Here is a 12,934-nt window from a genome sequence, read left to right as displayed (position 1 = left end):
CCTACCAGCTGAGCCCAGTCAATCCACAGAATCATGAGGGTTTACACATGTTGTTTTAAGCCGCTATATCTTGGGAAATTTGTTACGCAGTGACAGATGAACCATATAATTGCCACATCATTAAAGAATAATCAGAAGCATCCAAATCACAGTAATGCTCAGAGTGATCCCCAAAGCACAAATCATTTCTTCAAAATTTACAAAAAGGAAAGGCAAAAAGCAAACCAATACTTTAAGAAGGGATGTGGTGATATTGCAAATCAATCAAACAGGATGAGATTTTATAGCTTCAGAAGGGTGGAGGTTTAGTGGCCTGCCAGATGTCCTACCCCTCCTAAACGGCCCGGAATGTTGGGGAGGCCACAAGGTCTCTGTTTCTTTCTCACTTTTCCTGTCCTTTCATACCTTGGTATTTCAGCCCAACTATTTGATCTGTAAACAAGGATTCTCTAATTTATTGCATGAGGAAATGTATGTAAAAATACTTGATAAAATGTAAATACCTATAAAACAGTCATTTTTTTTATTTTAATCTATTTATTTATTTTGAGACCAGGTTATGAGACTGGCTAATTTTTGTATTTTTGGTAGAGGTGAGGTTTCATCGTGTTTTCCAGGCTAGTCTCAAACTCCTGAGCTCAAGCAATCTGCCTGTCTCAGCCTCCCAAAGTGCTGGGATTACAGGCATGAGCCACTGCACCTGAGCAAACAGTTATAATTTTTAAGATTAATTAACAAAAACCCCTTCCATTACTGTATCCTCAATTTCTAGGTATAAAGAATTTTAAAGACTGGGCACAGTGGCTCACACCTGTAATCCCAGCACTTTGGGAGGCCAAGGCAGGCAGATCACTTGAGGTCAGGGGTTCAAGACCAGCTTTGGCCAACATGGTGAAACTTTGTCTCTACTAAAAATGCAAAATTTAGCCAGGCATGGTTGCTTGCATCTGTAATCCTAGCTACTGAGGAGGTTGAGGCAGCAGAATCGCTTCTGGAGGCGGAGGTTGCAGTGAGCTGAGATCATGCCACTGCACTCCTGACTGCCACAGCCTGGGTGACAGAATGAGACTCTGTCACAAAAAATAATAATAATAATAATAATTTACAAACCACTATATTCGGGTTGCTTTCATATCTAGTCTGCTGAATATTTGATCTGGACAATGTTATATGTATTTGGGACATCCATTTAAAATCGAGAGATTTCACACAAAAATTTAAATGTTTATTTTCTCCTGAAAAACTGGAAGACGTGACAACATGAAGTCCTTGCATTTTCTAATGTCAACAATGGATGTCTTACCCCAAGCTCCACTCACAAGAGCAGAAACTGAGACAAGGATATGTGTTCAGGAGCTTGTTTTGGGAAGAGATCTGGGGACAAGAGAGAAACAAGGAAGGAATGCCAGTGCAAGGATGTGTTGCAAGGTCACTGCTGTAGGCACCTGGAGCTCAGTTCCACTGCGGACTCTAAGGAGCTGTGTAGGATGAGCCTCAGTTTTGTGCCTGAAAATAGAAGAGGGGTTATTTATCTATTAGCTCCTATCTCCCCTTGGTCAACAGTTACACCATAAGGTGTTAACTCTCGAACTTCCAGGTCTGCCAATGCAACCGCATGGCTGAACAGATTCTTGCAGCCATCCCATTCAGCAGCATGGCTTTCGGAAGCCCCAGGGGCAGAAAGCAAGAGATACACAGGGCAGCTGAGGCAAGATATTGTTAGTTTACACTTGTTCACAGCCAGTTTCTGCAGCAACTACTGGAAGAGATGGTCAAAAGGGGGGAACACAATGTGGAGGAGCTGAGCAGCAAGTGCCCCAGGTCACCAAATTTAACAAATTAGGATGAGCTTGTTTTCGTCTATGAGAATCCACTCAGAGCTGTTTATTTTTAAAGCTTTTACTTACCATTTTCTTCTATTTTTGAGCGCCATGGGCTCCTCTGCTCCTGCCCCAGTGTATACAAGTCTTCACAGAGAGGGCAGCAATGTGTTCTGTCTGCACAGAGGCTCTAGCTTGGACAAGCTCTATAAAGAGGTCAGTGACTTCCCAGGATGCCAACACTCTGTTTCCGTAAGTCAAGACATAAGTGCCTAATGACCAGCTAGGAGGATCTGACTCTTCTTAGGTTCTACTCCTGTTTTCTAGATGTTTTATTATTATTATTACTATTATTATTATACTTTAAGTTCTAGGGTACATGTGCACAACGTGCAGGTTTGTTTTTGTTTTTGTTTTTGTTTTAATTTTAATTTTAATTTTTATTTTTATTTATTTATTTTTTTTACAGGTTTGTTACATATGTATACATGTGTCATGTTGGTGTGCTCCACCCATATATTTCTAGATGTTAAAAGGCAGCCTATTTATTAAAAGTATAAACTTGCCTGAGTTTGAATTGGCTCCACCTCTTACTGTGTCCTCTCTGTGCCTGAGATTTCTTATCTGTAAAACAGATATTTAATATAACCTATGTCATAGGCTTATGGTTAAGATTCAATGAGTTAAGCTGGACGGAGTGGCTTACACCTGTAATCCTAGTGACTCTGGAGGCTGAGGCAGGAGGATTGCTTGAGCCCAGGAGTTAGAGGCTGCAGTGAACTGTGATCATGCCACTGCATTCCAGCCTGGGTGATGGGGAGACACCTGTCTGCTAGAAAAAAAAATTCAATGAGTTAATGCATGTTAAGTATTTAGAACAGTGCCTGGCGCTGAGTAAGTAAACCCTTGGTAAAAATCCAGTTCCGTGTTGTCCACATATGCGATCAACTCCAGCTGTCCTCTTTGGGTAGGAAGCAAAACTTGTATGCATCTAATTATTGAGGGGTTAACAATGCCAGAACCCATTGCCTTTGTTAAATTCCCCACAGTGCAACACATAGAAAATACTATTGATGGGGCCTAGGACATGCCACCCTAAAATATGATGGTAGAAGACCAGAATATGCTATCCCAGATGTGCCCCTTTGGCATAAGGATTATTTTTGAGAAACTACAGACACAGGAGAAGCTCAGAAAAGTTACCCTTTTGTAAGACAAACTGACATTTATGAAGGAAATCTCCATTTTTAAAAGTGTCTTTCTCTCTGCACCAGAAAGAGAAGGATAACTAAATCACTAGAGACTCTTATCAGTGGAGAAATAATTGACTTAAAATGTCATAACAGGCAGGATGTGGTGGCTCACGCCTGTAATCCCAGCACTTTGGGAGGCTGAGATGGGCAAATGGCTTGAGCCCAGGAATTTGCTACCTGCCTGGGCAACATGGCAAAACCCCATTTCTACAAAAATTAGCTGGGCATGGTGGCGCATGCCTGTAGTCCCAGATACTTGGATGGCTGAGGTGGGAGGATCACCTGAGCCTAGGAGGTAAAGGCTGCAGTGAGCTGAAATCGAGCCACTTCACTCCAGCACGGGCAACAGAGTGACAGCCTGTCTTAAAAAGAAAAGAAAAAGTCATAACAAAGCTTGCCCTTATTATCTAGAACTGGAAATACCATTTGACCCAGCAATCCCATTACTGGGTATATACCCGAAGGATTATAAATCATGCTGCTATAAAGGCACATGCACACGTATGTTTATTGCAGCACTATTCACAATAGCAAAGACTTGGAACCAAGCCAAATGCCCAACAATGATAGACTGGATTAAGAAAATGTGGCACATATACACCATGGAATACTATGCAGCCATAAAAAAGGATGAGTTCATGTCCTTTGTAGGGACATGGATGAAGCTGGAAACCATCATTCTCAGCAAAGTATGGCAAGGACAAAAAAACCAAACACCGCATGTTCTCACTCATAGGTGGGAATTGAACAATGAGAACACATGGACACAGGAAGGGGAACATCACACACCAGGCCTGTTGTGGGGTGGGGGGAGGGGAAACGGATAGCATTAGGAGATATACTTAATGTAAATGATGAGTTAATGGGTGCAGCACACTAACATGACACATGTATACATATGTAACTAACCTGCACGTTGTGCACATGTACCCTAAAACTTAAAGTATAATAAAAAAAAAACTTGCCCTTATGAAGATGCTTTTCTTGATCATCTCTCCCTAACCAGGCTTTCCCCATACCCTTCTTCCTTTGTTTCAGGAAACATGGTGTTTAAGCCTGAACTCTAAGACAACTTTTTGAGATCTACTCTAGGAGATTTACTTATTTCTCTGGGTATCTCTCATATGTACAGGATATATACTGCTATTAAACTTCTGTTTGCTTTTCTCTTGTTAATAAGGAGTAATTGGCCTGGCACAGTGGCTCATGCCTGTAATCCCAGCACTTTGGGAGGCCAAGGGGGGTGGATCACAAGGTCAGGAGATCGAGACCATCCTGGCCAACATGGTGAAACCCCATCTCTACTAAAAATACAAAAATTAGCTGGGCATGGTTGTGCACGCCTGTAGTCCCAGCTACTCGAGAGGCTGAGGCAGCAGAATCACTTGAACCCAGGAGGCGGAGCCTGCAGTGAGCCAAGATCACACCACTGCACTCCAGCCTGGTGACAGAGCGAGACTCTGTCTCAAAATAAAAAACAAAAAAACTAGTAATTAATAATGCTCCTCTTTTTACAAATGGGGATACTAAAGTATCAGAGTGATACAAATAATGAAAGCTCACAACACTTGTTCCTGGAGGTGAGATTTAAGCCCAGGGCTTGGGTGCTATGGCCACTCCCTTAACTATTCTTCTAGAGCTGGTGTTCTCCTGCCTCTGCTCCTGTCCCTTCCAGGACCCCGCTCTCTAAGGCAGCTCAGGAGGGTGATCATGTCCTCAGGCCTTTTGCTTTTTAATTGGTAACATCTGGAGCTACAAATTCCTTCACGGCCCAAAATGAATGAGGCTACATTGGTAGAATTAATAGGCAGTGGTAAGATTTTAAGCTTGTGCACTCAGCCTTGCAATGTCAATAATCTTCCTTCTAAAAATGTTGTCACTGCAATAACCCCAGCCCAGTTAAAACTGCTCAATGTAGGCCGGGCGTGGTGACTCATGCCTATCATCCCAGCAATTTCAGAGGCCGAGGTGGGTGGATCGCTTGACCTCAGGAGATCAAGAACAGCCTGGGCATCATAGGGAGACACCATCTCTACTAAAAATACGAAAAAATAGTCAGGCATGCATAAAAAAGGATGAGTTCATGTCCTTTGTTGGGACACGGATGAAGCTGGAAACCATCATTCTGAGCAAACTATTGCAAGGACAGAAAACCAGCACCGCATGTTCTCACTCATAGGTGGGAATTGAACAATGGACACAGGGTGGGGAACATCACACACCAGGGCCTGTTGTGGTGTGGGTGGAGGAGGGAGATATAGCATTAGGAGATATACCTAATGTAAATGACGAGTTAATGGGTGCAGCACACCAACATGGCACATGTATACATATGTAACAAACCTGCACATTGTGCACATGTACCCTAGAACTTAAAGTATAATAAAAAAAAAATAGTTAGGCATGGTGGTGCACACCTGTTGTCCCAGCTTCTCAGGAGGCTAAGATGGGAGGATCGCTTGAGCACAGGGGGCAGAGGTTACAGTGAGCCAAGATCAAGACACTGCACTCCAAACTGGGTGACAGAGTGAGGCTCTGTCTCAAAAAAAAAAAAAAAAAAAAAGACTGCTCAATGATAAGGACAATAGTAACAAACATTACAGAGTACTTACTAGATGCCAATTCCGCAGCAAGTGTCTGACATGTCTCATTTAATCTGCTAAACAATGAGTTGAGTACTGCTGTTACCCCCCTGCCATGTTTCAGATGAGGAAACTGAGGCTTGCAATGCTTAAGTTAGGGTCACATGTAGCCAGGAAGCAATGCTGCTAAAATATCAATCAAAGGAGCCCAATCGCTTCCTTCTGTAGTATTTTATTTCCAGAATGTCTCCTAAACCACTAGCTTTTCTATAAATCTGCACGCACCATCACCCGGACTACAATAAAAAAAAATCAAATGATAATCTTAATAAAAGCATTGAAAACATTATTTTACATCTCCAAACCTGTATTTGTTCCAATCTGTGTTTGAGTGGGAAGGAGAAAATTCTGGTAACCTCCTCATTAGTCAGTCCTCCCCCACCAGACTGATTCAGCCCCATAAACAATGGATATAATTATACTGAACAATGGTGTGTTTATTTCCATGTCTAGACATAGAGTTTACATTTGAAAACAAAAGAGAACAGAAAAGAGAAGGCACCCTACTGGTTTGTTTGTTTTAAGACAGTCTTGCTCTGTCGCCCAGGCTGGAGTGCAGTGGCGGGATCTCAGCTCACTGCAACCTCCACCTCCCGGGTTCAAACAATTCTCCTGCCTCAGCCTCCCGAGTAGCTGAGATTACAGGTGCCTGCCACCACACCTGGCTAATTTTTGTACTTTTAGTAGAGACAGGGTTTTGCCGTTTTGGCCAGGCTTGTCTCGAACTCCCAACCTCAGATCATCCACCCACCTTGGCCTCCCAAAATGTTGAGATTACAGGCATGAGCCACGGTGCCTGGCCCCTACTGTTTTTTAATTATCTGTAGCAAACTTTTTCTTAGCCTGGATGCTTCCCTTTTGATTAGGATATTCAGAGTATCAGGAATTTTCTTGAAAAACATTCTTGTGTAAAGCTAGCAGTGTTAATTTAGGAGTAAAACACAAATACATTTAAACAGTCTCTAGTCTGAGTAGAACAAGTCATTTTAAACCATAGAGGATTGAGAAAAATCATGAATGAGTTAAAGTTTGATGAAGAATAAGTCATTTTAATAGTATCAAAGTATCTTCCCACAAATTACATGTTAATTGTCAGAAGAAAAATAGTAACATGGCAGTGGCAAGACCTGAACAAGCTTCATCAAATAATCCAAGTTAACATCATCAATATTGGGACAAACTGACATCAGGAAAACTGATATTATGTGTCTCCAGAAATTATACACTAAAATGATACACTAAGAATGGCACATCATTTCTGCTCAAAAATGCATAACCTGAATCTAATCATGAAGAAATTTCAGATAAATTCAAATCAAGGAATATTGTACAAAACCAGCCTGTGTTCTTCGAAGGTGTCAGTGTCATGAACAACAAAGAAAAACTGAAGAACTATTTTCAGATTAAAGAAGAACAAAGTACAATTTAATGGGTTTCAGTATGTTTGCAGAGTTGTGCAGTCATCACCACTATCAAATTCCAGAACATTTTCATCACCCCCCAGAAAAGCCCATTCCTATTAACAGTCCTCCCTCCAGCCCCTGGCCATCACTGATCTTTCTATGTCTATGGATTTGCCTATTCTGGACGTTTCTTATAAACAGAATCACAATATGTGGCTTTGGAGGCTGGCTTCTTTCACTTAACATGTTTTAAAGGCTAATCCGTGTTGTCATGTGTATCAGTACTTCATTCCTTTTTATGGCTGAATATCATTACATTGTATGGATAGACCACATTTTGTGTATCTGTCATTAGCTGATGAACATTTAGGTTGTTTTCACCTTTTGGCTATTATGAATAATGCTGCTATGAATATTTATGTATAAGTACTTGGGGGACTTTTTTTTTTTTTTTTTTTGAGACAGCCTCACTCTGTCGCCCAGGTTGGAGTGCAGTGGTGCAATCTTGGCTCACTGCAACCTCTACCTCCCAGGTTCAAGTGATTCTCCTGCCTCAGCCTCCCAAGTAGCTGGGATTACAGGCATGCGCCACCATGCCCGGCTAATTTTTTGCATTTTTAGTAGAGATGGTTTCACCATGTTGGCCAGGCTAATCTTGAACTCCTGGCCTCAAGTGATCCGCCTGCCTCAGCATCCCAAAGTGCTGGGATTACAGGTGTGAGTCACCACACCCAGCCTCAAACATATGTTTTCAATGCTCCTGGGTATATACTTACGAGTAGAATTGCTAGGTCACATGGTAACTCTATGTTTAAGTTTTTGATGAACTTCCAAGCTGCTAGCAAAAGTGGTTGTACTGTTTTACATTTCAACCAGGAAATATGTAAGGGTTCCAATTTCTCCATATCTTTGCCAACACTTGTTATTGTCCATCTTTTTTATTATAGCCATTCTAGTGAGTATGAAGCAGTATCTCTTTGTGATTTTGATTTGCATTTCTCTAACAATTAATGGTGTTAAAGATCTTTTCATGTGCTTTTTGTCAATTTGTATGTCTTTAGGGAAATGTCTGTTTAGATCCTTTGTCAATTTTTAAATTGGGCTTTTTATTGCAGAGTTGTAAGAGTTTTTAAGTATATTCTAGATACTAGACCCTATCAGATATATGATATTCCAAATATTTTCTCCCATTCTGTAGGTTGTCTTTTCATTTTTTTTGAGAGTGTCCTTTGATGTTCAATAGTTTTTAATTTTGATAAAGTTCATTTTATCTATTTTTTCTTTGGTTGCTGGCTGTACTTTAAGTATTATAGATAAGAAACTATTGCATGATCCGAGGTCACAAAGTTTTATGCCTATTGTCTTCTAAGGATTTTACAGTTTTAGCTTCTTGGGATTTTGAAAGCAAACATACTATATTTTTGGGTGTGCTGCTCCAACCCACTTAGCATAAAGGAACCAATTTTGAGTGATGTCCCAAAGCAATAAAAGACTCTGCAGCAAATCCCGGCTGTGGTAGAAGCCACTATGCCACTTGGGCTTTTGGACACATAACACTTTGAATGTTCTTTGGTTAAAAAAAAAAGAAAATTTATTTTGTATTTATTTATTTTTATTTATTTATTTTTTGAGACGGAGTCTCGCTCTATCGCCCAAGCTGGAGTGCAGTGGCATGATCTCGGCTCACTACAAGCTCCACCTCCTGGGTTCACGCCATTCTCCTGCCTCAGCCTCCCCAGTAGCTGGGACTACAGGTGCCCGCCACCTCGCCCGGCTAATTTTTTGTATTTTTAGTAGAGACAGTATTTCACAGTGTTAGCCAGGATGGTCTCGATCTCCTGATCTCTTGATCCACCCGCCTCGGCCTCCCAAAGTGCTGGGATTACAGGCGTGAGCCACTGTGCCCAGCCAAAAAAAAAATTTTTTTAAGGCACTAGACAAAGCCACTGGTGAGCCCCAGGAGGAGAATCTTAGCACACATATGTACAATTCTGGAGCAAAGTCACACCCTCTTTTGCTGTTAACTATTCTCCTTTTGAGAAGCAGTTTCTGATTTACTACTAAGCCCTGCTAGAGACTGAATGTTTGACTATGGGAAGTCAAGCATAGCCATGTGCTTTATCATGATGTTTCAATCAATCATGAACCACATGTACAACAATGGTCCCATAAGATTATAATGGAGCTTAAAAATTCCTATTGCAAGGTTCAGCATAGTGGCTCATGCTTGTAATCCCAGCACTTTGGGAGGCCAAGACAGGGGGATCACTTGAGGCCAGGAGTTTGAGAACAGCCTGGACAACACGGTAAGACCCCATCTCTACCAAAGTAAAAATTAAAAAAAATCTAAAAATGAATTCCTATCACCTAGTGACATTGTAGCTGTTATAACATTGTAGCACAATACATTACTTGTGCATTTATGGTGATGCCGATGTAAACAAACCTGCACTGCCAGTTGTGCAAAAGTGTAGCACATACAATTAGGTAAGCACATAATACTTCATAATGATAATAAATGACTTGTTACTGGTTTATGTATTTACTATACTATATTTTTAATCATGGTGTCTACTCTTTGTACTCATTAGAAAAGAAAAAGTAGTTAACTGTAAAACCACCTGAGGCAGGTCCTCCGGGAGGAATTCCAGAAGAAGGCATTGTTATCATAGGAGATGAGAGCTCTATGCACGTTATTGCCTCTGGAGACCTTCCAGTGGGAGAAAATATTGAGGTAGAAAATAATGACATTGATGACCCAGACCCTATGTAGACCTAGGAGAATATTTGTGTTTGTGTCTTAGTTTTTGGTTTTTGGTTTTTTTTTAATTTTTTTGAGGTGGGGTCTGGCTCTGTTGCCCAGGCTGGAGTGCAGTAGCACAATCTCAGCTCACTGCAACCTCTACCTTCCAGGCTCAAGCGATCCTCCCACCTCAGCCTCCTGAGTAGCTAGGACCACAGGCATGCACCACCATGCCCAGCTAATTTTTTGTATTTGTAGTAGGGATGGGGTTTCACCATTTTGCCCAGGTGTGGTGGTGCATGTCTGTAATCCCAGCTACTCAGGAGGCTGAGGCAGGAGAATCGCTTGAACCCAGGAAGGGGAGGTTGCAATGAGCTGAAATCATGCCACTGTTCTCCAGCCTGGGCAACAAGAACGAAACTTCATCTCAAAAAAAAAAAAAAAAAAAAAAAAATCTTTAAGTAATTTTGAGTTGATTTTGGCTGAGCATGGTGGCTCATGCCTGTAATCCCGGCACTTTGTGGTGGTGGAGGCGGGTGGGTCTCCTGAGCTCAAGTGATCCTCAGCCTCCCAAAGTGCTGGGATTACAGGCATGAGCCACTGTGCCCAGCCTTGTGTTTGTGTCTTAGCTTTTAACAAAATTTTTAAAAATAAAAAACAAAATACTTTTTCTTTTTTTTTTTTGGATACAGCCTCACTCTGTCGCCTAGGCTGGAGTTCAGTGGCGCAATCACAGCTCACTGCAGGCTCAACCTCCTGGTCTCAAGCTGTCATTTCACCTCAACCTCCTGAGTAGCAGGGACTACAGACACACACCATCATGCCCAGCTGTTTATATTTTTCATAGAGACGAGGTTTCACCGTGTTGCCCAGGCTGGTCTCAAACTCCTGAGCTCAAGAGATCCACCCAGGTTGGCCTCCCAAAGTGCTGAGATTACAGGCACACACCACTGCCCACTGTGCTCAGCCCAAAAATTTTAAAATAGAAAAAAGCTTATACAATAAGGATATAAAGAAAGAATATTTTTGTACAGCTGCACTATGTGTTTGTATTTTAAGCTAAGTGTTATTACAAGAGTCAAAAAGTTTTCTTAAACTTTATAAGGTAAAAATATTATTGAAGAAAAAATATTTTTTATACATTTAGCATAGCCTAAGTATATAGTGTTTATAAAGCCTACAATAGTGGCTGGGCGCAGTGGCTCACGCCTGTAATCCCAGCACTTTGGGAGGCCGAGGAGGGTGGATCACTTGAGGTCAGGAGTTCGAGACCAGCCTGCCCAACATGGCGAAACCCCATCTCTACTAAAAATACAAAAAATTAGCCGGGCATGATGGCGGATGCCTGTAATCCCAGCTACTCGGGAGGCTGAGGCAAGAGAATCGCTTGAATCTGGGAGCCGAGATTGTGCCACTGCACTCCAGCCTGGACGACAAGAGCAAAACTCTGTCTCAAATAAATAAATTAATTAATTAAATAAAGTCTACAGTAGTGTACAGTAATGGCCTAGGCTTTCGCATTCACTCACTAACTCAACCAGAGCAACTTCTAGTCCTGCAAGCACCATTCTTAAGTGCCCTGTACAGGTGTACTATGTTTCATCTTTTATACTGTATCTTTACTGTACCTTTTCTGTGTTTAGGTATCCAAATACTTACCATTGTGTTAGAATTGCCTACAGCATTCAGCACAGTAACATGCTGTACAGGTTGTAGTCTAGGAGCAATAGGCTATACCATATAGCCTAGGTATGTAGTAGGCTATACCACCTAGTTTTGAGTAAGCACACTCTATGATGTTCACACAATGGTGAAATCACCTAACGATATATATCTCAGAACTTATCACTGTCGTTAGGTGACGCATGACTGTAACTCTATGAACAAGGAGCTCTCTGACCTGCTGATATGATTTGGCTCTGTCCAAAATCTCCTTTCCAATTGTAGTTGCCAGTGTTGGAGGAGGAGCCCAATGGGAGATGACTGCATCATGGGGGTGGACTTACCCCTTGCCGTTCTCGTGGTAGAGTTCTCATGAGATCTGGTTGTTTGAAAGTGTATAGCACCTCACCAGATGCAGTGGCTCACTCCTGTAATCCCAGCACTTTGGGAGGCCAAGGCAGGTGGGTCACCTGAGGTCAGGAGGTCAAGACCAGCCTAACCAACATGGTGAAACCCTGTCTCTACTAAAAGTATAAAATTAGCCAGGCGTGGTGGTGCATGTCTGTAATACCAACTACTCAGGAGGCTGAGGCAGAAGAATCGCTTGAACCCAGGAAGGGGAGGTTGCAGTGAGCTCAAATCGTGCCACTGCACTCCAGCCTGGGCAACAAGAGCGAAACTTCATCTCAAAAAAAAAAAAAAAAAAGTCTTTAAGTAATTTTGAGTTGATTTTGGCTGGGCATGGTAGCTCATGCCTGTAATCCCGGCACTTTGAGGGGGCCGAGGCAGGTGGATCACCTGAGGTCAGGAGTTCGAGACCAGCCTGACCAATATGGTGAAACCCCGTCTCTACTAAGAATACAAAAATTAGCCGGGCATGGTGGCCCACACCTATAGTCCCAGCTACTCGGGAAGCTGAGACAGGAGAATTACTTGAACCTGGGAGGCAGAGGTTGCAGTGAGCTGAGATTGCACCACTGCACTGCAGCCTGGGTGACAAAGCGAGACTCCACTTCAAAAAAAAAGGAAGTGTATAGCACCTCCCCCTTTTCTCTCTCTCTCTCCTCTCTCTCCTGCCAGCCATGCGAACATGTGCCTGCTTCCCCTTTGCCTTCTGCCGTGATTGTAGGTTTCCTGAGGCCTCTCCAAAAGCAGAAGCCTGTACAGCTTACAGAACTGTGAGTTGGTTAAATGATTAAACCTCTTTTCTTTATAAATTACCCAGTCTCAGATACTCAGGTATGTCCTTTTTTTTTTTTTTTTTTGAGACAGAGTTTTTCTCTTGTCACCCAGGCTGAAGTGCAATGGCGCAATCTCAGCTCACTGCAACATCTGCCTCCTGGGTTCAAGCGATTCTCCTGCCTCAGCCTCCCAAAGTAGCTGAGATTACAGGTACCCGCCACAACGCTCA

General features: G+C 42.2%; 1 long non-coding RNA gene across 1 annotated transcript in view; it reads right to left on the bottom strand.

Moving 5' to 3' along the window:
* Positions 1-2,385: 2,385 nt before the first annotated feature.
* LOC100448518 (uncharacterized) overlaps positions 2,386-12,934 on the bottom strand; it is a 28,294-nt gene continuing 17,745 nt past the window's right edge. Inside the window, exon 3 of the long non-coding RNA XR_010139221.1 lies at positions 2,386-2,444. This is a non-coding gene — a long non-coding RNA (uncharacterized LOC100448518). The remainder of the gene's footprint in view (positions 2,445-12,934) is intronic.

This window comes from Pongo abelii, chromosome 2 (assembly GCF_028885655.2).
Source record: "Pongo abelii isolate AG06213 chromosome 2, NHGRI_mPonAbe1-v2.0_pri, whole genome shotgun sequence".
Lineage (NCBI taxonomy): Eukaryota > Metazoa > Chordata > Mammalia > Primates > Hominidae > Pongo > Pongo abelii.
Note: the sequence above shows the minus strand (reverse complement) of the source record. Positions and strands in the feature narration are given on the sequence as shown.